Source organism: Anguilla anguilla, chromosome 6 (assembly GCF_013347855.1).
Source record: "Anguilla anguilla isolate fAngAng1 chromosome 6, fAngAng1.pri, whole genome shotgun sequence".
In the NCBI taxonomy this organism is placed as follows: Eukaryota; Metazoa; Chordata; class Actinopteri; order Anguilliformes; family Anguillidae; genus Anguilla; species Anguilla anguilla.
In genome coordinates this window covers 18,452,887-18,464,225 of record NC_049206.1, presented here as the reverse complement: position 1 = coordinate 18,464,225, position 11,339 = coordinate 18,452,887, and the positions used below count along the sequence as shown (strand labels likewise).

The 11,339-nt window shown below is 37.7% G+C and overlaps 1 protein-coding gene across 1 annotated transcript in view; it reads left to right on the top strand.

Moving 5' to 3' along the window:
• LOC118230104 (polypyrimidine tract-binding protein 2-like) overlaps positions 1–891 on the top strand; it is a 14,522-nt gene extending 13,631 nt beyond the window's left edge. Inside the window, exon 14 of the mRNA XM_035422871.1 lies at positions 1–891. This exon is cut by the window's left edge and continues 703 nt beyond it. The gene's annotated coding sequence lies outside the window, so the exon portion shown is untranslated.
• Positions 892–11,339: the final 10,448 nt, after the last annotated feature.

Here is an 11,339-nt window from a genome sequence, read left to right as displayed (position 1 = left end):
GAGGAGTTTTTTTTTTTGTGAAGGAACCACGCTATTTCTTTTAAGCTGTTCACTTGCTTTATCCAGACAACCAAAGATAAAGCTTTCTCTAATTGAAATCCATTAAGTTAAACATTAACTTTTTTTGTTCTGTCAGTTTCATGCCACAAAGCTTAGGAGTTAAGTGTAAGTGTTTCACACAACATCCGAATATGCTTCATAGATGTCGATCGACCTTACTTGCATACGTGCATTTCTTTATTTTGCCATTTCTTTTTTCTAAGGATTGACAGTGGCTGTGGAGTTTTGAGCATGTGCTGACAGGTCTAGTTAGTTCCAGAACAAACCACTGTTGCATGCATTATACAGAGCTAATGGAAGTGAGTTGAGCATTGCATTCTGGCTAAGGTAAAGTCATCATCTGGCTGTCAACTGAAGAGGGACTACCTGTTGGGACCAAAGTTTATGTGCCTTTAGTCTTAATTTACATTGCATTGTATAATTCAGTTATATTGAACCTCTGGGAAAAAAAATTTTGTATTTAAAAGAAAAAAGGAAAGAGTACGGAATGTGAGTCTTTGAACGGGATTCTTTTTCAAAGAGTTTCGCCATAACCTCAACTGTATCCATCATTATTACTTCAAGAAAGAAATCTCTCAAAAAGGTGAAAAATAAAAAAATGTACAAAAAAAATTCTGTGGTTTATGTCAGGGACAAAAAGTATGTTTTCTACATCCATTGAGTTTTTACATCTTTAGAACTGTAAAATTCAGTATAGTTTGGAAGCAGAACAATTAAAAGTTCATTTTTCTAACAAGCGGGGAGGTTTGGCGGTCTTGTTTGTTTTTCTCTCTTGCTTGTACGCTGCTTTACCTCTGTAGCATGCTCAATAAACACTTCTCTAGCTCTGTATTCATCTCTTCTCTGTCTCTATTCTGCCTCTCTCTCTTTTTCTCTTGTTCTTCACCTCACTTTGCTTCTGACATCCTTTCCTCCCGCGGGGTGGGAAAAGTTTCGGAGCCGCGTGCGACCGGTCGAGAAACGGGCGAAAACGAGCTGAGCCCTTTTTTTAACGAAGGGTTGTTTTCCCACCCCGTGCTTTGGTCTCTGCTTCACACCAACTTTCCCGCTGTGGAGCCCAACATTGCCGTGTCTCTGGTCGTGAGCACTAATCAGTCTTCAAAGGTCTCATGCTTTTCTCTTGCAAAACCATCTTTCTTTTTTTTTTTTCTGTGGAGACCGACCGCTACCTAATCCTAGCTCTGAAAAATGCACCGATTCTAAACGGTTGAAATTTGACGTTGCAATGGAATATCCTATTACATGGACTACATTTTTCCCCCTCTTCTGGGAGGATGAAATTCGATTGTGGGGGTTAACCCTGATGTTGCTAGGATTACGTGCAAGATAAGTCTCCGTAACCTATTTTTGCAACTAATTCTCTTTAGGCTTGCCTGGTATGCTTTTTTTTTTGTTAGTGCTCAAATGCTTTTACATTTGTAAACAGTGGCCAACGTTGCTGCTGAACACTGAACAGGTTCACAGATGCTTCAAACCTGGGAGCTTAATGTTTTTAATGTACAAATGTACATTAGTTAAAATGGGAAAATGTACTTACCGTAATCTACATAAGCCATTTGGACGGAAGTTAATGTTTCAATCTGTATTAATGTAAAGGTCAACCCACTTATAAGAACAGCATCCGTCTTGGATGATTTTATTCTGACATTGTATTCATAGAGGTTTGTTTTATTAACGGCAAATGAGAAGGGTGCTTTTTAGCACAGCTTTAATAACTACTGTGAAACGATCGTGAAACAGTCTTTTCTAGCACATGGTGTACAATGTGCTGCTCCTGAACTTAAGAACAGTCCACTTAACCATGAAATTAACACATTTTCATGGCCTTAATTGTTCATGGGGAAAAAAGTGTTTCTAGATTTTCAACGTGTATGGCCAGAAATGGTGCTACTGTCAACTGAACTTTGAAAACATAAAACATGAAGTGTTTCACTCATGCCTTTTTGTGATTTGACAGCAATCACTTAGCAGCGTTCCTCTTTGACAAGCCTGTCAAGTGAAGATGGTTTTTAATGCACTCTAATCAGCCTCACCAGAGACCGCTCTCCTTTGGTATGGATTTGTCCTTTCGGTTTTTCTTTTCAGAAGTTTGCAGTGTAGACCCGGCCATTTTTCAGAGCTGCAGTGGATTTACTTGGGTGAACTTTCATTCTATTTAAGCAGGCAACATTTTTCCTCACCGTAAAGATCCTTTCTTTTAACTGCCAAGTTGAAGAACAGACAATTGTTTCATGTGATTGTACTGGATAGGCTACGCAAAAGGAATGCACAAAATTCTAATGGCTTTCATTAGCTTGTTGATTATGATAAAAAGGAAAAAGAACAAGATCATTACATGGCAACAGATTGCGCCTTCTAAGAATATTAAATGTTCTGAGATGAAAATATTAAAGGAGTCCAAGTGTCTTATTACATGCAGTGCATTTAAAAATTGCTCTTTCCTATGGATTTTAATCACTACATTACCTATTACTGGGTAATTCCTGCAGCTCCTTCACCAACATCTGGATTGCACTGCTTTTAAAAAAAGAATACTTGAGCCGTTGTTAGACTAGTTATGTTCATTTACAGTAGCAGTGCTTCATTTAATATTAAAAACACATTTGTATTGACTGAATATTTATGTCTTTCATTATTTAATGACAAATGCCACGGAACACTATTACCATAACACCTGAAATACTAATTAGAACAATTGACAGATGCTTTCCAAATGCGTATTGCTTTCTCAAAATTAAGAATTGACTGCATAAAAGTTTGTTAACCTATTTTTGTGTTTTTATGTTGTCAATGAGCTTTTGTTTTATCCTATGACATGCTCTTATTAACTAGTCTTACCTTCTGTGCTTTTGGCTGTGTCATTGTTTACCTTTGACTGTGCTTACCTCTAACAGCATGAATGTGCACAGACAATGGTTGCGGTCAATTGCTCACATAGCAGGTAAGTCCTTGAAGTTTGTGGTTGTATTTCATAAAGCATAATTCAACATAACACAGTTCTTAACATGGCTAACTACAGTTACTATGTTAAGGATTTATGATCAGGCACATTGCTTTGTGACTGCAGATACTGAAACCTTTAGCCTCAGTTTCTTATGACATTTCTAATGAAAAGCACAGAAGGTAAGACTAGTTAATAAGAGCATGAAGGCGTCATACGATAAAACAATAGCTCATTGACAACCTAAAAACATAACGTATAACAGCTTTATACAGTGGTAATGCCATTCTCGTTAAAGCAATATATTCTGTCACAGTTTTTTTCTTTCATTGGCAAATATAATGAAGATGATTTAGTCCCTGTGTGAATGGATTTATTTGGTAGATGAAATTTTACTGCATAACTCATGCAACTTCTGTCTGTTTTTATGAAGTAAAACTACTCCCAAGTCAGAACATGGATTTGATCCAAATCAACACTCGAAGATTTTGATGAAATGTTTTAGGGAAGATGTCCCATTATCATGAGATATCTATTCCACAGCACAGTTACAGTGTACAGGCTACAATAATTACAAAAAAAGAAAAAAAAATCTGATTAAAGTTTGTGCTGAGTAAGGCTTAATTTAGCAAAGGCTTGGAACTAAAAAGTGAGTGGAATTTTGCAGTTAGCATTGTGTCTTGAGGATTATGCCATTGTTTAAAGCATCATTGCTTGAAGAATACACGTAAATGTACTTCCACTTAATATCCATTTATATAGTTTCTCATTCTGTGCTTGTAGACACAAATTTTAATCAATATGTTTAAAGTTAAGTCCATGAATGGATTCAGACTACGTAGAAAAAACACAGGGTCAAGTTACATGAAATAATTTAGGAAACGTTGGATAGCACTACTTTGGAATAAAGCCAGTTTACTTTGTGTGAGCTAAGATAGCCAATATTGTTTGTTGTAACTTGGCCTCATTTTGATATCAATACTTTTAATGGCACGCCTAGATATTGCTAGTTTTGATTAAATACCTATAGAAAGTGCTTTATGTGCATGAGTAAAGTGGAATTTTTGTACACTGAAAACGTTTTTTGTTGGGATGTAAATGTTCTATGATAGATGAAAGTGAAGTTTTCAATACAACATTTTTGAAAGTACAATGAAACAAATCTTTAAAAGAAAATAAAAATCTGGGTTTACCCCACTTCGAAAGATACTGTGTGACCCGTTGGTACTAGAGTGGTGCATAGAATAACATTAACTATAACCCTGCAGCGAAAGGCAGCCAATTGCTGATAGGCCACTATCTGTGAGACTGCGAGCTGCAACACTTCTCCCGAGATCGAGAGATCGCACTCCACACTCGTCGTGCTCGTGTGCAAGTGTAGGTGGCATGGCGGTAACTGGAGAGGCAAAACTTGAAAATTCAAGATTTGTGTGGGTGTCATGGTGGTAACCGCAGAGGAAAAATGTGAAAATTACAAATTAAAGAGAAAAGAAAGATTACGTGGCTCTTGTGTGACATGGCTGAATACTGTTACAATACAGATTTCTTGGTTCTCTGCTGTGCACTTCATATGGCTTCATCAACAAGCGACAAACTTCCAGCAGGACAACACTGTATCCAGCCTGCCCGTGTTACTGACTTTCTAAAAAAGATCAGAATTTTTAGGCTTATTGATGCTGGTTAATGCGGGCTCGAATGCACCACCATGTATGATTATGGATTTGGATGTAGGAGATGCTCTTAGAGCAAATGCTCATTACCTAGCAAATGCTCTGCTGCCGAGACAGTCAGGGACACATATTTAAATATGTCTGTAAGCTTCAATGCCGAGCGTTTTGTAATTGGCTAGGCCTTCAAGGTTGTGTTTTGAGGAAATGAAAGCCATAGGGACATTTTGTGCCTGGGAATCCATCGAAAAAATAAATATGTTTTGTTGGGAAGCGGCGTTTTGTTAAAGGCCCAATTTAGTGATTTCCGAATGTCCTTATCTGCACGTTGGTTAGCATGTGCAGAACAGAATGGCTGAATGTTATCTGTAAACAAATATTACAGCACCCAGGGCACTGTGCAATAACACGCTTTCTTTTATTTCGAATATCGTGCTAAAGGAAACTGATACTAATATAATTCATTTTATTAAAGTTAGTTACTAGAGACTTTACACAGTAATCAATATATTAGTCTAATAACATTCCCCAAATAAATTCCCATTTGTTGTTCCGAACAGGTTTTGTCGTAATCACAGAAAAAAAATTATTCCAGGCATATTGTATGTGACTTACTGGTAACACCACCTGATGGTTATCATTTAGTCATAAAAATACATTGTGAAGGATGTTGGATTAATATTCTGAATAGTGAAATGATGTTCTGAATTTCATTATTAAAGGCCAGATTCTTTGAACATTGCTTACTTTCATCACAGTTAACATGGCCATTTACAATTATTTGTTCAAGTGGGACAGTAAAGCTGAGTAACATTTTAAGACCATTTCTGCTGCAGTGTAACTTGAAGGATGCTTAAAGGACAACCACGAAACCTGAGAAATCTGCCTTTCTGTGGGTTCTGGGAATGGAAAATTGTAAGATCATTAAGTGAAGAAAGGGAGTTTTCCTTGCTGAATATTCCAGCTAAGACCAGCTGGGATTCTGAGCTGGTTTAAGATTGCTTAAGCCAGAGCATGTGAGTGGAGTGGAGTGGTTGGAAATTTTGTTCCCTTTTCATGAGCATATGTTTGCGCTTTCCTCCTCGCTCCACGTCCTTTCCCAGCTCGACTCCACTCACAGAAAGTTATCAGTCAAATTTCACCCTGTTTTTCTTTTCTTTTTTTTTCTAATCGTGAAGATATTTTCTACATTTATTCGGTAGTGGCCTAGACTAATACCAATAATAATAATAATAATAATAATAATAATAAACAATTTATACAACAGTGACATTTCTATAATAAACATAAGTCAGAGCCCATTATTGGGCTACATATGATTTGAAAATTAAATGCAGAAACAAAACAAGCCACAGCGGGCTGTAGGCCTAATATAGGCCTATTCTTTTGAGGAACAAGATTTCCTTATAGGCTAGTAGGCAGTGGCACAAATAGTATTTTATTTATGTAATGCTTGTTTGTTAAATTTATGCAAATCAAACAAAAAAGGAAACACAAGCAGCCTAGACTATGCAGTAGCCAATATATGGACATGCTTTGTTTTTAAAAGAGCCAGTCTATCGCATTTGTTATTTAAGTTTACTTTTTATGATAGGTAGCCTTGAAATAGGTAATCAATAAAACTAATAGGCTCCAGTTACAATGAAACAATTTACTGGGGAGGCTTTGAACTGACTTTGAGGAATACAAATTTCAATGAGATTTGAGGTTGGCTTATGCAGGGGTGTCAAACTCCATTCCTGGAGGGCCGTGGTATATACAAGTGTTTGGCGTGTTTCTGCACAAGTAATTCATTTAAATCTCTGTTTGGCTGAAGAGTGCACACACTTTATATTCAAGGCCTTAATTGGATGCTGATTAAATGAAAACACAAATACCTGTGGACATTGCGGCTCTCCACGACTGGAGTTTGTTACACCCCTGGAGCTACATGAACTAGACATGAAAATTGTGAAGATATGGGAATGGGACCATTCTCTCCACATTCTCTCTCTTCATTCCTTTCTTTTGAATGTACTTCTACTGTGCACATATTTATCAGTCTCCTTGTGAAAAAATGTAACAAACTGCCAAGCAAATTTGGCTAATTGCTTGTTATGGGATAAGAGTTGAGCAATGGGGAAGCTGCATAGGCCTACTCGACCATGTTTTTTTGCCTGCTCATGAGCAACGCTTACAAATGAGCAATACTGGAGCGAGAGAAAATTCAGACACTCCATCCCTATGAAACCCCTCCCCAGTCAAATTATGCTTTGCTTTAAGCTGTGTGTTCAATCTAGCTGGTCTCTAGCTGGACAAAGCTGGTTGAGTAAGCTGGTGGTCAACAGCTGACTATATAGGCTGGTCAGCTGTTGAACAGCTGGTTGACCAACTAGACGTGTCGAAAACACAGCTTAAACCAGATAGGCCACCCCTTTTCAGCAGGTATGTCATTGCCATCACCAGAAACTAGTTAAGACCATACTGCAAACCAGTCTGGACCCAGAAAAGCAGAAAAGTTTGCACGTTGTACTTATCATCCAAAACAGTGTTTTAAGACCATGACATTAAATGGTGTTGCTATCTAATATATTTTCATAGATTTACTACAGTTTTTCTAATGAACAAATCTGAGAGTAATATCTTTTTAAGCTAATATTTCAAACCAGATTTCAAATTAAGCAAGACATTGGTTTATTGCCCTTTGCTTCTGACCAGGTCATAATATTCAAGGTAATATCCCAAGGAATATTAAAAATTAATCTGCCACAAGGTTACTCATTCAGCAGTCTTTACTTTGTCAAATTGCTTCTAGTATTAGATGTTGTACAAGAGCTGAATTATTCAATCCTCCTATGTCAGCTACCATATTTCATTATCATGTATGTATCACAGAACAAATGGGGTGAAGGTCAGGTCTTTTTCTTGTTTGTACATTTCCTCCTCTTTTCTTCTTAATTCTTAATGAATCGAAGTTAGAAATTTTATGGGGAGCACATATGAGCTAAGACTGCTGTCCCACTGTAAAAGATTTTGATTCGAGTTTTGATAATTGCTGTTATGATTACTATATGACAGCTTTTGATCTCCACTAATACAATTAATTAAACTTTCAATGCAAACCAAAAAGTTACTCTTAATCCATACTGGCAGTAGCCACCAGGTAATTCTCCCTTTCAAAAAGGGATTTTACCTGAATTTTACCAGTGCATGATGAGTACTTGTAGCGTACAGGCATGTCAGCTCCCCATCTGAAGTCCTGGGTCATCACCTGCCCTTTTAATGTTGAGGGGGGTGCTGTGGTTTTCTTGACGTGTCCTGTATTTGGGACCATTTATTAAGGTAAATGTACAGCATAAACTCAATGGACCTCATTCACAAAACATTTCTTAAATTATTCTTACTTTTGTTTTTAAAAATGAATGCTGACAGTTTCCAGATTCCATCATGTTCATGTGATTAGCTTAAGGAAACAGCTATGAATAAATAAAGATAAGAAAAAAAAAAATTATGAATGCTGAAATGTTCTTGGAAACGTTCTTAAACACAGTTTACGATCAAATGTGATTGTACACGTTTCGTGAATGAGACCCAACGAATTCTAGGTGCGCTGTGCATAAACCTGTCTATGCCATTTCTAACCTGGTTGTATCGTGTCCTGATTATTATAATGTCTCTTTTTCTTGTGCTGGCTAGTTTCCATCTGGGTTGTTCCTGCATGGTACACCTGCCTGTCTTCTTCTGTATGCTTCAGGTTGAATGATGGTTTGGAAGGTGGTGGTTTTGGACTTTTTTTTATCTAACTAGAATGCGAATGAAAGCCTGATATTTAAATGGAAGATTCACTGTTAAATAAACAAATTACATAGGCTTAATATAAGGTTATACTGCATATAATTTAAGTCCCATTTGTAGTTCTGGACACCACCCCTTGCCATACACCCCTGGAACTCTGTTTCCCATCTGCACAGGAGCAGCACTGTGTGCCACCCATTTTGGTGGCACTTGTTTGATGAACCGCTGTCCCATGGTAGACTGGAGATGTGAGACTGACAGATATGCACAATTTGCAATGCCCCTTCTGTCTGTGACACTGGTGTGCAGAATGCTGGGACAACCCAAGAAGAAGCTCATGACAGATTAAAGCAGAATCTTAGAGATGACTTCACAAAATAGAAAATTCAAGATTAAATTGACTTTTATCTATATGCAAATGATTGCCGAGCTAAAGTTGTTTCAATTATTCACGTGGGAGGTTGGGCATGTGGACATCTTTTTGTACAGGAAGATAACCTGTCTGCGCTCTTTTGTCAGACAAGAAACAATTAACGTCTGTCTCTCACTGAGTTCGGACGCAGAGCTGCAAGGGCAAAGTGAGACTCCCGGCTGATTTTCCCAAGGCCCCCGTAGCCACTGTGTCAATCCTAGAGATGATGTTATATCACGGTTTCTTTGTCACGGTTCATTTCATCTTGTCTTCACATTTGTTGTCATTGCTTTGATTTCTCCAGATATCCTACATATTCTGGCCCATCTTGACGCATAAACAAAAAATAAAAAGACAACAACAAAAGAATTGCCGCCGCACTGCTTCTGTCAGGTGCGGACGACTGTGTTTGAGAAAAACAATGACAGAGAAACATTTCCACTTGTGTGCATAAAACCTCAACATTTTTCAGTATGGTTGCCATGGTTCTTTCATAAGCCCCACCTATTTCTGAAGAGCTCATGTTCAGATGCCAGAGCTAATTTGCAAATACTGCTATCACTTGAATGTGGTTCTGCATGATAAATTTTTGTTTGTTTTCAAACATGGCGTGTGAATGTATCTATGCAATTATTATGTGTGAAATAGAATTTCAGGTACTATGAAAGAAGGTTAAAATGTGAGGGTTTATCTTTTTCATATAAATCTATTGAAAGTTATTGCACAAAATGCATGAAATAATCTAATTTGTCCTAACCAAAATCTAATTGAACAATCTTCATACATATGCCATTAATATGCAAGCTCGTGAATGTTTTTCATGTTGAAATTGAATCTAATTCCACCAAAAATAAAACACTTGATGATTGAACCTTTCATAACATTATCCATCCAGTACAATACATAGAACATGCTGTTATCTAGATGGGATTACCAGGTAGTGCCCGCATGCAGCTGGCTTAATTCCATTGACTTTATTTGCTCCTGATGCATGCATACTCTGGTTAAGTGCATGGAGTGCCAGCGGTCCTGTGAATGCTGTTACCAGGAGCAGGCTTCACACTCCGGGAGATGGAACATTCTGAGTGGCTGAGCATGAGAAATCTATTCATATCTGAGAATGCGATCACTCCGGTCCACTGACTCCTCTGACTGAGAGAAAGCAAATGTGTTTTTCTTTGCTCTTCCTCTAAATTACCATCAGGTCTGGCATTGCTCCCATATTCTTTCAAACGACTGCCTTTGCAGCCTTCATTTTCAAAGAAGAAATACAGAAAATGTACTGTGTAATCTGTAATGGCCTCCAATCCATATTTGCAGCCTTTATACCGCCCCACCACCCACACTGTATGGGTCATGTCAGGGTCATTGATTTTATTTAACAATACCAGTCCTGCTTATTTTTTTGTATAGGCTGTGTGTATAAACTATTCAATATGTAGTCAACAAATCAAGAGAACCTCTGTCTTCAGAAATGAAAAGCCAACTTGCACATTTAAATACTGAATATGCATTGGGCCTTCTTGTCCCTTCAGAAATTAGCTAGTTAACCAATAATTCTAAGCTTCCCTAAAAAAAAGAAGTCATTATCAGGGAAATGTATTCATTACCAACCACAAATTTCTAATTCTTTTGCTTGATATGCTTTAGAGGTACCTTGATGGCAGAATTTAGATTCTGCAGTATTTCAGACCTTCAAAGGTCAGGTGATGCTACATTATAAAAGTGATGGCTAATTGGTAATCGTGTATATCATTTCCTCGTGGTGATTTACCTAATGAGATAATTATTGGCAAAATGGTGCAAGGGAAGGACTTAACTCCCCTGGAGGCCTTTGTTACCGGGGGAATGACATCAGAACATGAGGTGAGGTCGCCCTCTGCAATCTGATCTCCCAGAGGAATGAGCTGCAGAGCAACCTGAGTTTAACTCGCTGTCCACCTCCATAAATTAGCAATGCTAACAGCTTGCTGAGACTAAAGATCTGTCCAGAAATGCATTGCCAGCTTTATCGGCATCATCTATTTTGCCTGCATTTACATTTTCATTTAGTTATTTTGTGGATGCTCTTCTCCAGTGTGACTTACAATATAACACACCCATTAAGGGTATACAATACAACAGTACAGATTTTAAAGGAACAATAAAACAGCAATACTGAGTTAAAGATTTTTTTCACACATACATTAGCCAGAGTAAGAGGCCATACTAAACATTAAATATAAAAAACCAGCACCAAACAGTAAATGTGGTTGAAGATCAGGAAGTCCTAATAGTGGCATGAGAAAGAGGCGAATCTGGGTTTATGGTCCCATGGTGTAGTTGGCTATGTAGCTCCTTCTGGCATCTTTGAATTGATGAGCGTAATGGCTTTCACCACTCATTGCCCTAAGAATATGACTGATAGGAGTAAGCTGAAATTCTCAGGAGTGGTCCATTTCAACTTTGGAATTGAGTCTAAAACCTTCTGTTCACAAGTAAGGAA